At 41.9% G+C, this 10,510-nt stretch overlaps 1 pseudogene; it reads left to right on the top strand.

Moving 5' to 3' along the window:
• The first annotated feature begins 3,751 nt into the window (after positions 1-3,751).
• LOC118361627 (tartrate-resistant acid phosphatase type 5-like) lies at positions 3,752-10,490 on the top strand (annotated as a pseudogene).
• Positions 10,491-10,510: the final 20 nt, after the last annotated feature.

Genomic DNA, 10,510 nt, shown 5'->3' with positions numbered 1-10,510 from the left:
ATCCTGTAGGCAAGTAACTGAGGGAACGCAACAGTATAATCAATATCTTGTCTTTTGCTAAGAGCAATTTCTACCAAGGTATATGTACAGTTGAAGTTGGAAGTTTACATACACTTGGTTGGAGTCATTAAAACTCGTTTTTCAACCACTCCCATCCAGACCCATTTGCGACCAAGCTTTAACTTCCTGACTGATGTCTTGATGTTGCTTCAATATATCCACATCATTTTCCTTCCTCATGCTACCATCTATTTTGTGAAGTGCACCAGTCCCTCCTGCAGCAAAGCACCCCCATAACATGATGCTGCCAATCCCGTGGTTCGCGGTTGGGATGGTGTTCTTCAGCTTGCAAGGCTCCCCCTTTTTCCTCCAAACATAATGACGGTCATTATGGCCAAACCATTCTATTTTTGCTTCATCAGACTGGAGGACATTTCTCCAAAAAGTTGCAAACCGTAGTCTGGCTATTTTATTGCGGTTTTGGAGCAGTGGCTTCTTCCTTGCTGAGCGGCCATTCAGGTTATGTTGATTATAGAACTTGTTTTACTGTGGATATAGATACTTTTGTACCTGTTTCCTCCAGCATCTTCACAAGGTCCTTTGCTGTTCTGGGATTGATTTGCAGTTTTTGCACCAAAGTACTTTCACCTCTAGGAGACAGAACGCGTCTCCTTCCTGAGCGGTATGACGGCTGTGTGGTCCCATGGTGTTTATACTTGCGTACTATTATTTGTACAGATGAACGTGGTACCTTAAGGTGTTTGGAAATTGCTCCCAAGGATGAACCAGACTTGTGGAGGTCTACAAATATTTTTCTGAGGTCTCGGGTGATTTCTTTTGATTTTCCCATGATGTCATGATATCACGGTTGACAACTCCATTGTGTCCTCCTCCCAGAGCGCTAAGAACCTTGGCGTGATCCTGGACAACACCCTGTCGTTCTCAACTAACATCAAGGCGGTGTCCCGTTCCTGTAGGTTCATGCTCTACAACATCCGCAGAGTACGACCCTGCCTCACACAGGAAGCGGCGCAGGTCCTAATCCAGGCACTTGTCATCTCCCGTCTGGATTACTGCAACTCGCTGTTGGCTGGGCTCCCTGCCTGTGCCATTAAACCCCTACAACTCATCCAGAATGCCGCAGCCCGTCTGGTGTTCAACCTTCCCAAGTTCTCTCACGTCACCCCGCTCCTCCGCTCTCTCCACTGGCTTCCAGTTGAAGCTCGCATCCGCTACAAGACCATGGTGCTTGCCTACGGAGCTGTGAGGGGAACGGCACCTCAGTACCTCCAGGCTCTGATCAGGCCCTACACCCAAACAAGGGCACTGCGTTCATCCACCTCTGGCCTGCTCGCCTCCCTACCACTGAGGAAGTACAGTTCCCGCTCAGCCCAGTCAAAACTGTTCGCTGCTCTGGCTCCCCAATGGTGGAACACACTCCCTCACGACGCCAGGACAGCGGAGTCAATCACCACCTTCCGGAGACACCTGAAACCCCACCTCTTTAAGGAATACCTAGGAAAGGATAAAGTAATCCTTCTCACCCCCCTTAAAAGATTTAGATGCACTATTGTAAAGTGGCTGTTCCACTGGATGTCATAAGGTGAATGCACCAATTTGTAAGTCGCTCTGGATAAGAGCATCTGCTAAATGACTTAAATGTAATGTAAATGTCAAGGAAAGAGGCACTGAGTTTGAAGGTAGGCCTTGAAATGCATCCACAGGTACACCTCAAATGGACTCAAATTATGTCAGAAGCTTCTAAAGCCATATCATTTTCTGGAATTTCCCAAGCAGTTGAAAGGCACAGTCAACTTAGTGTATGTAAACTTCTGACCCACTGGAATTGTGATGTGAATTGTGGAACAGTGAAATAATCTGTCTGTAAACAATTATTGGAAAAATGACTTGTGTCATGCACAAAGTAGATGTCCTAACCGACTTGACAAAACTATAGTTTGTTCACAAGAAATTTGTGTAGTGGTTGAAAAATGAGTTTTAATGACTCCAACCTAAGTGTATGTAAACTTCCGACTTCAACTGTATAATATTCAGATGAAGCTGCTGCTTGCCCCTCCGGGGTGAAATCACTCCATATGATTTCCTAGCCTAGTTCCTGATCCTTTGGTACTGTCAAGGACCAGGCTATTCCTTATGGAGGAGAGAAAATCTGATCTGCTGTGGAGTAAAGGGGAGTGAAGTGAAGCCTGAAGCTCGAGATTCCCGTCCTCTCAGTGACTTCGTCCCAAATGGCTCCCTTTTCCATATATAGTGCACTAATTTTGTCCAGTGCCATCTAGTGGATCGGTGCAATTTGGGATGCTACCAAAGCGTTCCAGAGAAGCAGCCTGAGTAAGGCTCTTGCCAGAATGACAAATCTTTCATTCCAAATAAGTACTCACTATGTGGTCGATATCTGTGCAGGGCTCAGGCGACCCTCTTCGAACACAACGTCTGTCTCTGAGGCACTACTTCCATTACTACAGTAATTCTCAGGCTGCGTGTAGCAGTATGTAGGCTTGGCACTTGATGACTGACTATTGATTTATGTGGAATTGTATGAAATGTGACATTGTAGGAAATGTGTTACCCTTCCTTGTATCAGGATGGTGCACTTGATCAGCAGACCCCAGAAACCTTTTTTCTTGGACCCTAGCCGCTACAGTTACTACTACCCAATAGTTGCCTCTGTTTTTCAGTGTAATATACTGTAACAGAGTACATTTTTTTACTGAACTGTAAATAAACAGCCTCTGCAGAACGCATGGTTTTATATGGGAGAGAGACTATAATATTGTGGCTTGACACTAAGAGCATGGACCTGCAATAACTGTATCGACATAACATTTTAATTCAAAAGAGACTGTGACTGGACTAGACTGCCATATTATCACAGGGTTAGATGGGGGAACAGGTGTTTAGTTGGCTTATGTTCTACAAAGCCCATAGAGGATCTAGACTGTAAATAGGAGAAATGGGAAGGGCAGGTAGACAGAGTTTTTCAACCTTAATGCATTCTCTTTGGTAGGTAGTATGACTGAAGTCTGTGCTGGGGTCGCCTGATGGGAGGAGACAGAAATGGCTGATACCTCTCTATAGAATGTGAGTGAAAGGTTACCTTGGTCAGAGTTCAAACATATCGTCAGAAAATAAGTGTGTTCTGTCGTCCTCTGAATTAACTCCACATACAGAGTAGTAATTTGCTGTATATTTTATTTCATAGAGTTAAGTTTGATAGGTGCTGTGATTTTACAGTATGTCTTTGTTTAAAGACAAAGGATACTTGAGTTGCTCATAGATGCGTTTCGTAAAGGCACGTAATGTAACAATGACTCCCATTTGAACCTTGGCACAGACAGCAGAGTCGTAAAAAAGGTACCTGAGCTTTACATTGAACATACCCTGTCTTTGTACACCTCTGGTGTAATAGGTGAAAGGTCATTGACATCCACTGGTACAGAGTACAGAACTCAAGTACACACGTGACTTTACCTTTCTTTCCATGTTAATCATTAAATCAAGAGACAGACTAAGGGAAGTTTTATAGTTGGACTAAATATGTCCAGGTGATACATTTAGGTGAAATTGTGTATATATGTATTTTTACTAAATGTCTTGTTTTCATCTAATTGTAATATTCATATATGTAGCTAATTTATTACATTCCAAGTATACTATTATATGCTAATGTGATCACTTAAATTGATTGTCTAGCGGCTAGCCTGTCCATTGTTCTGTCTTGTCTTCTGACATGGCTCAATAAAGGAAGTTATCTGAAACCACAATACTGCTTCCTCTATAGGAACAGTTCTAAAGAGAACAAATGGAAATCTTCTTCCTGTTACAGCGTGTGACACACTGACCAACTGCTCAACTGTTCGTTTTCTTTGTTAGTAAGTCTATTCCTCTCCACTCTGGCATAATGGATAGGTTGTATCTGCTGCTACTGGTGTGCTTACATTCATTCTGGCCTCACTGCCAACCACTGGACCAAGGTACAGTTTTCTATCTATCACTGTTATCTGTAAGTGTGGCTGTTTTCTATTATCAATTTGAAATGAGACTGTAAAGTAATTGTACCAAAGACTCATCTGTTTTTGGTTCAAGCACATGAGATAGTATGAAATACTACACCCCCCATGAGGAGGCCATCGCTGAGGAGATGTCCTGGGCGGTCCAGACCCTGGGACTGGACTTTGTCCTCAGTCTGGGAGACCACTTCTACTATGGCGGAGTGAAGGACGTGGATGACCCACGCTTCAAGGTCAGTTCACAGGAAAACCAAGTTCATAGTTCACACTTCAATGCACTCAAAACACAGTGGTAATATCATATTGTAAAACGTATGACACTTTGCTAACTACAAAGGGCAGGCTACATATATTATGATCCATTCTGTGTTGAGATAGGTGTTGTGTACATTGGTGTTGTGTACAGTATCAAATCAAAGTGTATTGGTCTCGTACACAGATTTGCAGGTCAGGTGCAGGGAAATGCTTGTATTCCGTCAGTTCAGTAGAATGTCTCGCAAATACAATACAAATACAGAATAATATAAAAATCTAAACAAGAAATAACGATCAAGGTAGATATATTAGTGAGAATATAAGTATGTGGTGAGTACAGACAATATAATTAGGAAGATAAAATGGTATGTACAGTAGTAGGTATATTACGATGAGCTATTCACGGTGGTTCCGTGTTTCTAGCCACCCAGCTTTGTAACAGAGGGAATGTGGTTTGTTGAGTACACAGAGTGACGTAACACAGATTCATAGATGGAGCTGTATTAAGATGAGAGTGGAGAAGGCACTTTCGCTCAATGAACTCTTCTAGAGCCATCCCACTGGGCACAGATGCCAATTGGAAACAACGTTGATTCAACCAGTGTGTGCCAAGATGGATGTGATTCTCTTCTTGTGAATTTTTTTTTTAAGTGAAGCAAATGCCTGCCCTCTTGTGGTAGCATATTGTAGATTAACTAGTTCTACAGAGCATTGGGATATTAGTAGTTTTGCACCACACAGGATGATTTGTAACATAATTATGTTACAATGGATAACAGAAAATAGGAACAAAAAACATGAGCCTTTCCACCATTCTTTGTTCTTTACTTTTTTAATTGACTTGTTTGAATTTGCATCAGTCATTTTCCTGGTTGATAATAATCAAATTTTTCTTCCTGCAGCACACCTTCGAGCGTGTCTTCTCTCAACCATCACTCGTTGACGTCCCATGGTACCTTGTGGCGGGAAACCACGACCATCTAAAAAATGTGTCTGCTCAGATTGCTTACTCCAACAGATCGGGGAGATGGTGAGCATCTCTAACGGTGCACTAGATAAACTGTGTGTTTTGATTGTTTTCACCACATCCTGAACACAATATTTAGTCCCACAACTTATAAAGGCTTTATATAGCATACATAAAGGATTCACAAATCCTCTAAGAGAATTTCATGGTATATAAAAGGGTGAAATAAACAATCCCACTAAAAGGTGAATTGCCTAATTGGCACTGTGAATATTTATGACATAAGCTTACAGAGGATTTGTGAAGCCTTTATGCAGTGCTAATATAATTATTACTATATGCTATATACTGTACACTGAGTGTACAAAACATTAGGAACACCTTCCTAATATTGAGTTGCTCGCCCTTTTGCCCTTAGAAGAGCCTCAATTTGTCGGTGCATGGACTCTACAGGGGGTCAAAAGCATTCCACAGAGATTCTTCCCACAGTTGTGTCAAGTTGACTGGATGTCCTTTGGGTGGTGGACCTATTTTGATACACACGGGAAAATGTTGAGCATGAAAAACCCAGCAGCGTTGCAGTTCTTGAACTTGACACATTCAAACCAGTTCGCCTGGCACCTATCACCTTGCCCCATTCAAAGGCACTTTGGGAGGGGGTTCTAGACTGATGTGTGGAATTGTTTTAAGATGTTCATACTATGGATCCTTTAGCTATTTGATTGGACAAACGTTTGGACACACCTACTCATTCAAGGGTTTTTCTTTATTTATACTATTTTTCGACATAGTAGAATAATAGTGAAGACATCAAAACTATGAAATAACACATGTGGAATCATGTAGTAAAAAACAAATCAACATATATTTTAGAGTTTAGATTTTTCAAATTAGCCACCCTTTGCCTTGATAACAGCTTTGCACACTCTTGGCATTATCTCAACCAGCTTCACCTGGAATGCTTTTCCAACAGTCTTGAAGGAGGTCCAACATATGCTGGGCATTTGTTGGCTGCTTTTCCTTCACTCTGTGGTTCAATTCATCCCAAAACATTTCAATTGGATTAAGGTTGGGTGATTGTGTAGGCCAGGTCATCTGATGCAGCACTCCATCACTCTCCTTGGTCAAATAGTCCTTACACAGTCTAGAGGTGTGTTTTGGGTCATTGTCCTGTTGAAAAACAAATGATAGTCCCACTAAGTGCAAAAGAGATGGGATGGGGTATTGCTGCAGAATGCTGGTTAAGTGTGCCTTGAATTCTAAATAAATCACACACAGTGTCACCAGCAAAGCACCTCCACACCATCACTCCTCCATGCTTCACAGTGGGAACCACACATGCGGAGATCATCTGTTCACCTACTCTGCATCTCACAAAGACACAGCGGTTGGAACCAAAAATCTCAAATTTGGACTCATCAGACCAAAGGACAGATTTCCACCGGTCTAATGTCTATTGCTCATGTTTCTTGGCCAAAGCAAGTCTCTTCTTCTCATTGGTGACCTTTAGTAGTGGTTTCTTTGCAGCAATTTGACCATGAATGCCTGATTCACACAGTCTCCCCTGAACAGTTGATGTTGAGATGTGTCTGTTACTTGAACTCTGTGAAGCATTTATTTGGGCTGCAATCTGAGGTGTAGTTAACTCTAATGAACTGATCCTCTGCAGCAGAGGCAACTCTGGGTCTTTCTTTCCTGTGGCGGTCCTCATGAGAGCCAGTTTCATCATAGCTTGATGGTTTTGGCGACTGTACTTGAAGAAACTTTCAAAGTTCTTGAAATGTTCCGCATTGAGTGACCTTCATGTCTTAAAGTAATGATGGACTGTCGTTTCTCTTTGCTTATTTGAGCTGTTCTTGCGATAATATGGACCAAATAGGGCTATCTTCTGTATGCCACCCCTAACGTGTCACAAAACACCTGCATTAAGAAGGAAAGAAATTCCACAAACAAGGCACACCTGTTAATTGAAATGCATTCCCGGTGACTACCTCATGAAACTGGTTGAGAGAATGCCAAGAGTGTGCAAAGCTGTCATCAAGGCAAAGGGTGGGTACTTTGAAGATTCTAAAATAAACATATATTTTGATTTGTTTAACACTCTACAATGTTGAAAATAATAAAGAAATAAAGAAAAACCCTGGAATGAGTAGGTGTATCCAAACTTTTGACTCTTACTGTGTATATATTTTTTCGAGATAAAATATTGAATTTGGCCTTTTGTCATGATATATTTTTGTACACATATTTAACCCATTTTATGGGGTAGGCACAAAACTACCTCCATACTCCATACACCAGAATTCTCTCTACGAGTTACCTTCAGACAAGTCCCATGACACTAGTGGAGGTGTTAGAGAAAAACAGTGAAGACCATCATATTCGTGACAATGTCTCTTTTCCACAGTGGGGTCAAATTAGTTTGTAGCCCAAACGGTTTGGTCGCTTCAAAACAGAAGTTGGGTCATCAGCGGTACTGACTTCAGATGAGTCCCATGACACTTGTGGGGGTCATAGAGCAAAACGGAGAACACCACCGTGCGCGTGAGTGAGAGTCTCGCCTTTCCATAGAGTGGTCATAATAGTTTGTAGGCTGTTCGGGCACTACAGACAATTTCGTGAGAAATTGGGATGTCTCATGGTAGGACAAACACAGCTCTAGCTCTGCCACTTTTCCCTGTTGATGTAGAAGTGCGATTGAGACTCATCCAATGCAACATAAAAAAAAGATATCTCTAGTTTAAACTGATGAGTTTTGATGGGGATTTAATCGACTCTAGGGGGTTTAAATATTTTGTCTTGCCCATTCACCCTCTGAATGGCACACACATAATCCATGTTTCAATTGTCACCATGCTTGAAAATCATTATTTAACCGGTCTCCTCCGCTTCATCTACACCGATTGAAGTGACATGAATAAGGGATCATAGCTTTCACATGGATTCACCTGGTCAGTCTGTCACTGAAAGAGCAGGTGTTCTTAATGTTTTGTATACTTAGTGTATATAGCCTTATTCGTTGTAATTAGTTTAAAGTGGGACCCAATATTCATATTCAACTTATCAGATGCTTTTATCCAAATTGTGCATACACTTTTAGTATGTGATCCCTGTGGGAATTGCCCACTAAGCTTTTTGTTGCTTACCAACTGAGCTACACAGAACCATAACGGCTGTGTTCTTCTCTCCTTGTTACCTCAGGAGGTTCCCTGAGTTGTACTATGAGCTCCAGTTCAAGGTTCCCCAGAGTAACGTGTCTGTGACCGTCCTGATGGTTGACACCGTAGTGCTTTGTGGGAACACCTATGAGGGGACCCAGCCCAAAGGAGAAGAGGACCCGGAGGCTGCTGCCAATCAGTTCGACTGGATCAACTCCAGACTGGCAAACAGCAAGTAAGGTCCATATGGTCCAGTTTCCTGGACCTAGAGTAAGCATAGTGTGTACTTAAGAGCCTGTGTTTGACCTGTTGTGTTTTAGTGCCAGTTTCTCAAATCTAGATTAAGCCTAGTCCTGGACTGAAAAGCCCAATGGAGATTTGACCCTGCTTTTCAGTCCAGGACTAGGCTTAATCTAGATTTGAGAAACTGGCACTAAAACACAACTGGTCAAACACAGCCTCTTATGTACACTGTTCAATTACATCTGTCAAACCACTGAGGTGGAACAACTTAACACTTAAATAAAACGTGGATGGATTCAATGTTTTTCACGGTTCAGAGGAAAGAAAAGTCTCAGATCTGACAAGTTGTTGTTTGAGTCTCGGGAAAAGAATGTGAACATTTCAGAGCATGTTTGTCGAGATCCCTGACTGACTAGCCTCCTCCACTCTCAAAACTTCACTCCTCCACTCTCTTCACTCTTTTAATCAAGAGACCTTCACTTCACACCGCTACACATACATTCCTCAAGCTGGTACCGTATGAGGACTAGATTCTCCTGTAACAGAAAAGGTTCAGTAAGCCAGACTTACATTATGAGTAACCTTGCCTGAGACAAAAAAAAATGTTTTAGCTCCCCGAAGTGAATGCCTAGGCTTTAGCTCAGCTGGCTAACACAGTCTTGTGTCTATCTTTTTCTCCCAGGTCAGAGTTCATTGTGGTAGCTGGTCACTATCCTGTGTGGTCCATTGGTGATCACGGCCCCACTAAGTGTCTTGTGGATAGACTACGGCCACTGCTGAAGAAGTATGATGTCACAGTCTACCTGAGTGGTCATGACCACAGTATACAGGTGGGTTATCATGCATGTTAGGACCATGTAAATACATACAATAACATGGGTTCAATGTTACAGTTTGAATAGACAAATGTTACCATTTCAAAGTCACTTATTTGAACAACTGATGTTGACCTGACTTTCCATACTTGTACCAGTTTATCAGAGAGGATGATGGGAGTTCTTATGTGGTCAGCGGGAGTGGGGCCTTTACAGAAATGTCCATTCATAACATCAACAGCTTCCCGACTTCATGGCAACGGTTCTGTCAACCATACATCCGGTGGGTTTGCTTACTTTGAAGTCACAGAGAACAATATGACCCTCAGCTACATCCAGACTGATGGGAAATGTGTTTACCAAACACGACTCTGGCAAAACACAAAGTCTGACACAGGCAATGGCATCACGAGATAGTCAACAATCAACTACTGCAGGCCTAATATGCTGACTGTTTCTAAGAGCAAACTGTGTCTTTAAGCAGTTTACAAAACTGAAAACATCTCCTCATTCTAGTTCAATTCATCTTTTAACTCTGTTTTCTTTTGGTTAATAATTGTCTTGGACTGTAACAAAAAAAAATGAATATGATTTTCTCTGAATTGCAATTCTAATGTCATTTTAATGTTTTGAATGTGTTCTTGTCACGCCCTGGTCGAAGTATTTTGTGTTTTTCTTCGTGTATTTGGTCAGGCCATGGTGTGACATGGGTTTTTGTATGTGGTGTGTAGCTTAGTGGGGTTGTAGCTTAGTGGGGTGTTCTAGGAAAGTCTATGGCTGTCTGAAGTGGTTCTCAATCAGAGGCAGGTGTTTATCGTTGTCTCTGATTGGGAACCACATTTAGGCAGCCATATTCTTTGGTTGTATTGTGGATGATTGTCCTGAGTGTCTTGATGTCCTTGTTAGATATTAGTTGACACATTTATAGGCTGTTTTTCGGTTTTCGTTTAGTTTATTGTTTTGTAGTGTTCGTGTTTAGTCGTGTTTTACGTTTGTTTAAATAAACATGGATCGCAATCGACACGCTGCAGTTTGGTCCGA

This window comes from Oncorhynchus keta, chromosome 28 (assembly GCF_023373465.1).
Source record: "Oncorhynchus keta strain PuntledgeMale-10-30-2019 chromosome 28, Oket_V2, whole genome shotgun sequence".
In the NCBI taxonomy this organism is placed as follows: domain Eukaryota; kingdom Metazoa; phylum Chordata; class Actinopteri; order Salmoniformes; family Salmonidae; genus Oncorhynchus; species Oncorhynchus keta.
This window is presented reverse-complemented; position numbering and strand designations above follow the sequence as displayed.